Raw genomic sequence first — 11,548 nt, 5'->3', positions numbered from 1 at the left:
TATATTGTGAACTATTTTGCAGGTTAACTAATGATTTTTTTGTATTGCTCATGCATCTCTTCTAAGTTAGTATTATTACTTGCTTCTAAGGGGCTCACTTATTTCCCTTCGATGTGATGGAACCTTTCATGCATTACATTTTATACTTCACAAAGTTCATACACTTGCTATCACCAAAGTCATGTATATATCATTCTATGTGTTTATTGCAGCTAAGGCACATCTTTGAAACCACCTCTTTGGCAACCAGTCATATTCTGGCTTGGGTTCCTATTCAAAACGGTGTGGGGTATCATTGGGACTTCACATCAGGGAGACTCCCTGCCCTGTTGACGACTTCCATCTTTACCAACATATTTTTGGCATTAGAAGGAAGGCCAGATGACAAGATGAACCCGTGAAGTATGTTTGAACCTTTCTTATCTTAAATGGCTTCTCTTTGGGGATAATTCATGACTTGTCAATCCTTACATTTGATGGTGAGGGTGGAACAATCATTCTTGAGCACACCCTTCACTTTCGTGAAATTTTCACTACTGCTGAAATTAATTGTGAGGGTACTTCTTATAGGTTGTTCATCCTTACTTTTGAAGTGTGTGTTAAGAAATGGTGTTACATATTACCGATAACCTCTATTAATTCCTTCTAAAATCTTATCAAGGAGATCCATCAAGCCTTTGACAGGTATGATTACGAAAGTGCTTATAGGAAAATTATTCATCTTAGAAAGGAACTTGATGAATCTGTTCAAGATTTTCATGATTGATTCATTCACTTCTATTATGATTTTTCTTAGGATGACTAAACTAGAATTTTATGAAATATAAATTAGAGTATCTTGTGCAAATTTGTTTGAATTCGCCTGAATCTAAATCCTTTGAAAGTCTCCCAACTTTTCTTGGTTGTGGAGCTCTCAAAACCTCAAGAGGAGAAAATATTGTTCCATGTGAATTTTTGTCTTCTTATGATTCTTCTGCAAATAAAGCAGCTCCATGCACCCAAGTCAAGGTTGGTAAATATGATAATAAATTTCCATTGCAACACCATCTTCTTCCTCCCTGCATATTCAAGATTTTAACTCAAGTTTCAATTTTGAATCCAATTTAATCACTGACATTGTTTCTTCTCATTCTCCATTCATTTTTTCCTCTGATCCTCCTGATTTTGAGTTGTCACATCAACCTATTAGAATGGTTTCAATGGAGATAGAGAAAATTGGGATATATTTTAGAATGACTATGTGTGGGATTCTGATTATGAACAATAATCTACAATTAAAGGTGATATTTCACCCGATATTTCCATTTCTTCCCTCTTCACCCATTATCTTGACATTTCACTATTTCCATCACACCTGTCACATATTTCATTGATACGGTTTAAAGTGGTATTGAATCTGATTACATTCAAGAATAGTGGAATGTTGATTTCAAATTGAAAGGAGGAAAGGAAGAATTCACTCATTATAATCTATTTCATCCCCTTTTTGTTGAATATGAAGAAGTAGAAAATGAAACTTCATGTTTCCAATCAGTCCCTCTCTATGATTCATTAGATCATGAGGATTCTCTTCCCTTGGACAAAAGATAAAACTCTGATAATGGTTGTCTTAATATATTCATTGATTCATCTAGTAATGATTATGTGTCTATAGCTATTGATTATTCAAAGCCACTGGTTTATGATGAGCTACCTTTAGATACCTTGGAACCATGTTAAGATGTCGATACATTTTAGTCTATGTTGATGTTTATGTTAGGATCTTGTGATCTTGATGGTCGTTCCAAGAATGATTAGGTTGAAGATCTTCCTTAGAAGTACCCCCATGAATCTATCACAAATGTTGGAAATGAATTTACCTCTTAGTCTCAAGATCCTACACCCATTTTTTGTGATCCCATTGCTGAATGGTTGTAGGAATCCTACTTGGCAATCCCTTTTGCTAACAACAAGTTCGTATCTTTCTTCATGTTTTCCAAGATTGAAATTTGGAATGGATGCTTTGATATGAGAGTTTTTCATGATGTGTATGAATATTATGTTTTGTCAGCCAAGTTTTTAGTTCATCCATTTTCATCATACTTATATGCTCGTGTTTCGTGTCTTCAAATTTTGGAGCATGTCGTGATTTATATTTCTTATCTTATGCTTTTCTTGATAACCTCTCTCATTATTGATCCCCTCGTTGGTTTAGTTTAGGAGATGATTCATTAGTTACATTGGAAATTTCTATTTGTAACAACTTCAATCATGAAGATTTTGAATGCAGGAGTAGGTTTCGGCAAACAACTCAGAAGGAGCAAGCTTCATTAAGTCCCAAAACATGGAGAAAGAAAGACTGCAACTAGAAAGATGTGGTATAGCCTTATATGCGAAAAGACATGAAAATCAGTGGTACATCGACAGTGGATGCTCGAAACATATGACAGGTGATAAAGATAAACTCCAGTCATATAGTGCCTTAGAAAAGGAAAGGAAGGTCTCATTTTGAAATGACACCCCTGCACTCATAAAAGGTAAAGGTTCTATTCTTTTGAAAGAAAAGGTTAAAGCTAGAAATGTTATGTATGTTGATGGCTTAAATCATAATCTATTGAGTGTCAGTCAAATGTGTGATCAAGGAAATGGGGTAATATTTTGATCAAAAGGATGTATTGTTCGTGAGCTTGATACAGGAGAAACAATGATCAAAGACATAAGAACTCCAAATAATTTATATGTACTTAAGGGAGGACAAAAAAAATGCTATCTAAGCAAGAATGCTGAACACTGGCTATGGCACAAAAGACCGGGGCATATAAGCTTCTCTCAGATAAGGAAAGCATGCAAATCTCAGGCGGTTCATGATCTCCCTAACATCAGAATTCCAGACAATACAATATGCAAATCATGTCAGTTTGGCAAGAAAACTAGAACTAATTTCCCTGAGAAGGAAGGATCAGCTAGTATGACACTTGAACTTGTCCATACTGATGTATGTGGTCCATCCAAGAAAAGGTCACCTCGAGGAGAAGAATACTTCATGCATATATAGATGCAGATTGGGCAGGAAGCGTGGATGACAGAAAAAGCACTAGTGGTGGTGCATTCTTTATGGGTTCCAGATTAGTATCTTGGTTCAGCAAGAAAGAAAGTTCAATTGCTTTACCTATAACTGAAGCAGAATATGTGGCTGTTGCATCTTGTTGCACACAACTCCTTTGGATGATGCAAACTTTGCAAGATTTTCAAATCACTTGTACTCCACCTATCTCCATTTTATGTGATAATACAAGTGCAATCAGTATTTCAAAGGATCTTGTCATGCATTCAAAGACAAAGAACACACCTATCAAATATCATTTTCTCCGAGAACAAGTGCTTGAACAAAAGGTCAAATTGGAGTATGTTCCCTCCAAGGAACAGGTTGCTGATATACTCACCAAACCACTGCCCAAGGAGACATTTTAATACCTCAGACAGAAGCTGGGAGTAGTTGATGCATCATCTTGCTATTGAAACTTGTTTGTCTCAGAGAAAAGTTGTTGTACGTAAGTTTCATGAGGAGGATCTGTGTACATACGTCGGTTTATGTGGATACAGTCGTGTATATGTTGGTTTGAAGACAACAGTGGGCCAACTTCAGGATGAAAAGAGTCTGATATGGGTCTGACAGAGACCATCTGGCATAGGTTCAGGGGGATCATATATTCTTCTAATAATGCGTTGTTGGCATTATCTTAGAATATCTTGGTTCAATTTCACAGTTGTTTTGGTTTCAGGTGGAATAGGTGCAGAGGGAGAACATGGTTGCTGGTCTGAATGATGATTAATAGATGTTGGTGATGATAGTTGTTGATAACTATCATAGTCTTGTTGTAGATATTTTGTCTCTATGTCATGTATTTCTTTTCTTATAAAGGTCATGTAACGGCCTATTTTGGTTTCCCCCCTATGCCTGGGATGTATGATGTAATGTTCTTGTCTATCATGTGTAAATTCTTGGTGTATCCCCACTTGGTTGGGAGATGGATGTATGTATGAGTCGTTGGTGATAGGAAGGTCATTCATGATGTATAAAGTCATGTTCTTTCTTGTAGATCATCTTTTTGTAGACCTTGCCTACAGTCAGGGGGAGCATGGATAGCACAGCAGAGAAAAGAATTCAGCATGTACTCAGGGGGCACATAACCCTTTTCCCTTGATGACAAAGGGGGAGAATGACCTTGAGTGACTTAGGGTTGCCATCAAGTCCAAAGGGGGAGATTATTGGCATTATGACATAGGTTTGGCACTATGACAAAAATGTTGTCCTTGATGGCAACTCACTCAGATGGCAGATCACAGTTCAGGCTCTCAGAATGAAAGAAAGAGAGATATACGCAGGTTCCTCTTAACCATATTGCGTATACATGTGGGATCTCCATTCAAAAGGCGCATTCTGTACATACGCGGTTTTTACTAACTGAAGTAGTGCATAAAAATCTGATTGTGAAATGAAAAATAATTGACCTGATAATACTGATTCATCCCCCCTCTCAGTATTATTTCCAACACTTTGATTTACTTTTTCTCTATTGCTACTCTTTCACTTGTTTCTGATACACTTTACCTGTCCACCAGTTTTCACCCTTTTTACCAAACTTTACTATGGTAAATATTTCTATTTACCTTTTTGTTACCATAGTAATTTAAAGGATGCCTGTCATGTTAGTCCACCATTCTTCCTTTAGTATTTTCGTCCTTATCAACTTCCTGTAAATTTCATCAGCCTCAGTATATTTCATAAAATTAGGCAGGACTGTCAATAAGTGCTTTACTTCATGTTCAATGAAGAAGAGGTTCTCTAAACCATTGTAAAGAACTTTTCCTGTGGGTAATGCCTTTGCTGAGGATGAACTAGCTTGACTTTCAACTTGCTGATGTAGTTTGTTTATGTAGTCTATCTGAACCATTAGCTTATCATTGATGACTAAAGGGCTTGGGAGTCTTTTACTCCTTAAGATGTCAAACTTTCTCATGAAATCATCTATGCCTTCCTGCATATTTTGAAATCTTCGCTCCAGGCCTGGCATTAAGTTCCTTTTTGTCAGAACTTTCTTCAATTCGAGGATAGTAGCAGTCCTATCCTCAATGTCTAGTTGCTCCAATTGTTGCCTATTTTTATTGTTTAGAAAATTTATTAACTGGACTACCTCTTCAAGCTTTCCACCCAGTTCTTCTCTGGTCTTCTGAATTTCCTCAAGAGAAAGCTTAACGAAATCAATTTGTTCAAAAATAATTTGAATGGATGACCAACTATCATTGATGGAATCAATGATATTGGTCCACAATATTTTCCTAATCTCTGTTAAAGGTCTATCAAATGTCAGGTCCTTCTCTAATGTCTTGATTTGTTCAGCCATGCATTTGTTTTTTCTTTTCTCCTCTGGATAATTGATCTTTGAAAGATCATACTTTTGTTGCAAGGTAGTAAATTTCTCTTTTACCTTCTATAGCTCTATTACTTGGAGCTTCATTTCTTCCATTGACTTAATTAAGACCTTTGTGCTCTATGTTGTACTTGTTTCTTCCATTGGTGTGGTTGTTGCCAAAGGAATGCTTGGTGCTAAAACAATTGCCATAGTGGAAGGGATTGCTGTGGAAACTATTGGCACTACGGTTTGAGGATGGGAGGTTGAGTCACTTTGCCTTGACTACAACGCTTTCTCTAATTCCTGCTTAGTTTCCTTTAATTGCTCATTCAACTTAAGGACCAAGTCCATAAGTTCCTCATCATTCTTTTTCTCAATAACCTCAGCAGTTTAAGGGTGTATGAGGGGTGGAAATTTCAGTTGTTTTCTAAGTGCAGCTATATCTTCATTTTTCTTTTTGATTAAGATTTCTGCTGCCTTAACATCCTTTGGGTCATTACCCAACTCAATTACTATTTCTTCCAATGATTTTATTCTATTATCTTTAGCTTATGATGAGGATTTCTCCAGCTGCAATTGCGCTGTAGTGTTGCTCAATGAATTTTGCAACCTATGAGCCATAATTGCTTTGCTAGTCAGTGTTGAGTAGACCATCTCACTTGTTTGCTTATGAAGCTCAATCTGGTCAGTTGGGTGGATGTCCTTAACTAAAACTTCAAAATCAGTTTTAAGATAATCATCCAAGGATTTTGGCTGCTGCACTATGGGCTTCAAGAAACTCATCTGCATTTTACCCTCTTTGATGTCAAAGGCTAACATCAGTCTAGTTTAGTTTGTGGGGGCCATTTTTAAGTATTCAGCATAGGCTTGGGCCTTCAGTTTCTCATTCTTTATTTTGATCTCCTTGTATTTCCCCTTTACATCTATGATCTTCTCTGAAGAAGACTTGAAAAATGATACTTCTGTGTTGGGTTTCCTTTCCAGTACCTGCCTGTGTGAACTAGAGGGTATCCCATCTGTTGTTAAATTCTGTAAGCTATATGTTTCTTCCCTCCTTATTCTCTCTGTTGTCTCTCCAATGAATTCTTCCTTCAAATAAGGATTCAACCGTTGCCTCTTAGCAAAGGGTTGATCTGTGGGTCTGGTAGAAGGGGTAGCTACTTCCCTTTCTCTTCTCAAGTTTCTTTCCTCATTTAGAGGAGTCTATATCACTGGAGGATTACCCATGTTTGTTTGAGCTGGTAGTGGCTGTGGTGGAGCCAATTCTTCCAAGATCTCAGGTTTCTCTGATTCCTCTGGTTGTTTTGTTGTTTTTGGTTGTTCTGATGTAGGGGCACTTATTTCCTGAGCTTGCCTCTGTGAAGGCTCGGCTGTGGGAGCACTATGTTCCGGTGATGGCCTTTGGGGATACTCTACAGGTACCTGTACAAAGGAGTGTAGGTCAAGTCTCTTCTCCAAATATTTCATCACATTTTCAACTTCAACCTCATCACTATCTTGTTCTATCAATATCCTTTCCCTCCATTCATTTAAATTGGCATATTGTTCTATTTCACGAATTTTGTGACGGATGTAGGGTGACAACTTGTGTTTTATCCTTATCTCACATATGAAACTGTGAGGATCATATGCCCAAACAAAGCTCTTCGTTAAATGCATCTTCTTCTTTAAGATTTCTTCTACTTCTTGCCTTGCTTTCCTATTGTTTCACACAAATGGGCCTAAGTGGTATTTGATCCTCAGCTGGGCTTTCTTTTTTGCTTTCATGAAGTGTATTTGATCAATGTTGATTATTTTTCTGTAGTACTCCAGGGCATATAATCTCAAGGGGACATATTTGGGCAATTTGAATGGAGGCAATTCACACCCATAGACTCTAATCTCAGTATGATTCTGGTATAAGTACTAGTCACGTATCCTATACTGCTTTGACACTTAAAGGATTCTTTTGATTTTATCACTGATTCTAGGGGGTAATTTCCTATTAGCATGGTAGTTATAGGATGGACAAATTGATCAATGAAATCTATATATGAATAGGGAGAAGAGGGCGAGTAGTGAAAAATAGAGGTCCAGAAAATGACTGACCTAGGGTTCCCTTTGGTATCAAGCTTATGCACAGAGAAGGGGAATTTGTCAGTTTGGTAGTAAAGGAAGAGGTGATACAGAACTGTGGAATATTTGAACACTCTCTCATTCTCTAGCCTCATGAATTGGTCATGCATCTTGTCAGCTATGAATGCAGCATAGTCATATTTGGTAGTAGGAGGCTGACCAGGGGTGAAGATAGTCATGTAGGCAAAGGTTAGTTCATCTACATACTCATCAGTTGTAAAACCTAGAATGCAAGCAATCATGGAGATAATGTCCCTACCCAGGCCAGTAAAAGCACATGTCATGTAAGGAGGGGGGTCCTTTGTTATGTATCTCTCTTCCATGAAGGTCTGACAGACTCGAGTGATCTCTGAGCTGGATAGTTTTGAGGATTTCTCAAGTAAATCAACAATGGATAGGGGGGTAAGGTCTTGGCCAGGTTGTAGTTGCAACATGTTATTGATAGATTTTGTTGTAATGATGAAAATGATTTGCTAGTTGGGGGACATCACAACTCTTATATTAGGATTATATTTTTCCTAGCATTGGTGGATAATCTCTGGGAAGATATGGATAGTGGGAAATTGGTATTTAGGGAGGTTTGATTCAAAAAGACTAATTTTATCAACATTATTTAGATAATTGTCCTAGTATTTGCAGTGCAGATTCAGGGGGGAGTCAACAAATGTAAGGTCTTTAATTTTGAAATCCTTATCAGCTAATGGAAGGTAGTCCAAATCCTTATGAGGAGTAGTTATTGGAGCAATGCTTAGGGCAACTGGGGTTTCCATCCCTGGTTCTTATGTGCTCAGGGAAGAAAATGGGGACTTTCAATAAATTGCTGACACAGAGGTGCCAGGAAGTATTGGGACTAAGCTAGTGACTCAATTGCACTGAAAACTTTGGGATTTTTAAAGCAATTTAGAGGAAGTTCATTTCACAACAAGGTTTCCAGGAAGAAAGTAAGGTAAATACCTATTTTCAGATGGTATAAGGAACAATTGGCTATGGTGACGGCTCTGTGGGTGCACATAGTAGACTGGACCAGTTTTGGAGTTCAACAACTGTTGGCAGTTGATGTTTGAAAGTTAGTTTCTGGACTGGGACGTACTCTGTGCATGCATGGGAGGCAGAGGTCGTTTTCTCAGACAAAAGGGTAAACAATGAACATTTTTGTTTTTATGCATAAGTCAATATTTTGGCAGGTTAACGACAGTGACAGTTGGTATCAATTGAATGACAGGACATTTTGTCGTTTATGGGAGGCAGTAAGCGGGTTTCATTGCACTGCTTCTGGGAGGCGAGTGGTTTTGGAGGAGGGTCGCACGATTCCATTGATCAATTGACATGTTGCATCGACGAGTTTTGGAAAACCACCCATATCGCACGCTTAACGTTTGTCTGAAGGGCACACACGATATGAGCAATAGCCGTCGGATCTGGTAGATCTGATCAGATGGTAGTCGACAATGGAAAGTGGTGGGGAGTTAAATGGAGGGGCCCGACCATAATTAAATGCCTTAATCATATCGAGGGTGATGTGATTGGATGATAAGTTATTAATTAATCCAAATGATTAATTAATCCTTTATTAGGATGGCGGGGGTTTTGGCTCCTAATTAATCGCGGGTCGATCAATTAATCCCATTTATCTAACTTTATTATGGTTATTTTGCAAACCAATGGGGTGGGATACATATTTTTGGAACTTTTAATAGTAATACAGGAAAAGGGTGATTTATTTTCTTTGGAGTTAAATAATAATACGAGTTAAAGTTAATATGACCTTGTAAGATATGAAATGCGCTAAGTTAAATGTTTCCGAAAGCATTTTCATCATATAACATTTATAACTTAGGCTAAATGAATATGAGGGTTTTTTATATACAAAATGTTTTAATTTTACTAAGTAAAATAGGGACTTCACTTAGGAAAAACATTATAAAGGAGATGAATGAATTTATGAAGGGGAAATATTGATGAAGGGGGCTTAAGTACTTTTGGCATTTCAAATTATTGGGCCGAGGGTCCAGTCCCTCTAAAAGTCAGATAAATGCTTCGAGCCCCTCTAACTTGTTGTAGGTGCCTTTAGTACTTAGGGGAAATTAGTAAAAATTAGGGGAAAATGAGTGAGGAAGTTAATTAATTTGACTTTGAATTCTTGATATGTAGTCTCTACTGTGTTCCATGCTTTGTCTAAGTGATGAAAGCAAAAGGATTAAAGCATTAAACTTAACCATTCATCACACCTTTGTCTGCAACCAATCATCTACTTACCCTACCTACTTAACCTAGCATTTTTACTTCTTTATTAGGGTGCACTTAAACTGGCAAACCCTTATCAAACTTTTCTTTTCTTTTACATATAGCAATCTATCTGAGTCTACACTTATTAAATTTTAGGGCTCAGATTAAACTGTTGAGTTCCTTTTATTCACTCTACCTATCTACTTATCTGCCAAGATTAAACAGATTGGTCACATTTTATTCTCTATCTCTATAAACATGAAATTGAAAACATGGAATAACCAAGTTTAAACTATTTAGCTACCATGGATTGTGGCATAGGTGACAAGTTGCACACAACCTTTATTACACAAAAGTAAAGCAGTGGAATTTGGACTTGCACACTTTCATGGTCTTTTCTTTTTGTTGGGGTTTATTTTATTTTAATTTTTTGACCGTTTCTTTATTCTGTTTGCCCTTTTATTCTTTTTCTAGGACATACCCTCTTTACATTTTTTAATTTTTTGTTTTTCACAAATATGGAAAACAATTGCAACAAGCAAAGGTATGAACATATTTCAGATTTAAACCAAGTCAATCATGATATATGACACCTATTGGTATAGGGGCATAATAGTGGCTCCACTTGGGGATGGCTTTCCCTGGTGGAAAGTCAAGAACAATAGATCAGTGGCCTTTGAAAAAACTTAGATTACTCTCTGCAATCTTCCTCTTGCCTGATGCATTATTTGTATGTATGATAGTAATACTTCTGAATCTTAGCTCCTTCTCTTCGAGCTTCAACTTCATAATTTTACCATCCAATCAACACTGAACATTATAAGGGATATAATATGTACAGTTAGAAATGTGGTAAGTTTAGTAACTAGGATCAAAGTAGTGTTTCAACATCCAACCATTGACTGGGCCTCCTTCAACTTCTGCACCATCTAATTCTTTCAGAAAATATGAATTATTTCCTTTGAAGGCATATATTATATATGGTCCTTTCCATAAGAAGTCAAACTTCCCATGTTTCCCTTTGTCCTCTCTTCTTGAATCCCACTTTAAAACCTTGTCTCCCAGATAAAAGTCTTCTGCTTTGGTCCTTTTGTCAAAGATTTTCTTGAGTTTTTCTTGTAGTACTTGGGATTTGTTGTATACTTCCTCCCTAGTTTGCTATAAATGGATAGTTTGGTTAATTCTCCTCTATATATCATTTGGTTCCACTTGGGCTTCCTGAAGTAACTTCATGACTAGAACTCGTAAGGATGAGGGGAAAACTACCTCCATTCCATACACTATCTCATAGGGACTGGTTCCAATGGACTTCTTGGTAGTAAGCCTATCTGCCCACATAGCATTGGTTAATTTCTTGTTCCAAGTTTTCTTATTATCTTCCAATAGTTTTTTGATAATATTTATTAGACTTTTATTAGAAGATTCTACAAGACCATTCCCTTGAGGATAGTAAGATGTGGAATGACCAAGTGCTATATGATACTTATGACAAAAATTGATCATTTTCTTTGACTTGATGGCTGCAGCATTATCTGTGATAATTTTTATAGGACAACTAAACCTGGACAAAATATTGGCCTCTAGAAATCCTATGATGATAGTGTTTGTGGCTTGTCTAGAAGGAATGGCTTCTATCCATTTAGTAAAGTAATCAGTTGTAGTGAGTATCCATTTATGTTGACCAAAAGGGAGTGGATGAATTTCCCCAATGAAGTCAAGACCCCATTGTTGAAAAGGTTTCTCGGTGGAAATAGGTTTCAATGGTAAAGGTAACAATTTTCTTTTGCCTTCAAATATTTGGCATTTATGGCATG

The sequence above is a fragment of the Pinus tabuliformis genome, chromosome 9 (assembly GCF_031772625.1).
Source record: "Pinus tabuliformis cultivar Carrire ecotype Pingquan chromosome 9, CPIR1, whole genome shotgun sequence".
NCBI classification, from domain to species: domain Eukaryota; kingdom Viridiplantae; phylum Streptophyta; class Pinopsida; order Pinales; family Pinaceae; genus Pinus; species Pinus tabuliformis.
The sequence above is the reverse complement of the archived record's forward strand: the minus strand, read 5'-3'. Positions refer to the sequence as shown.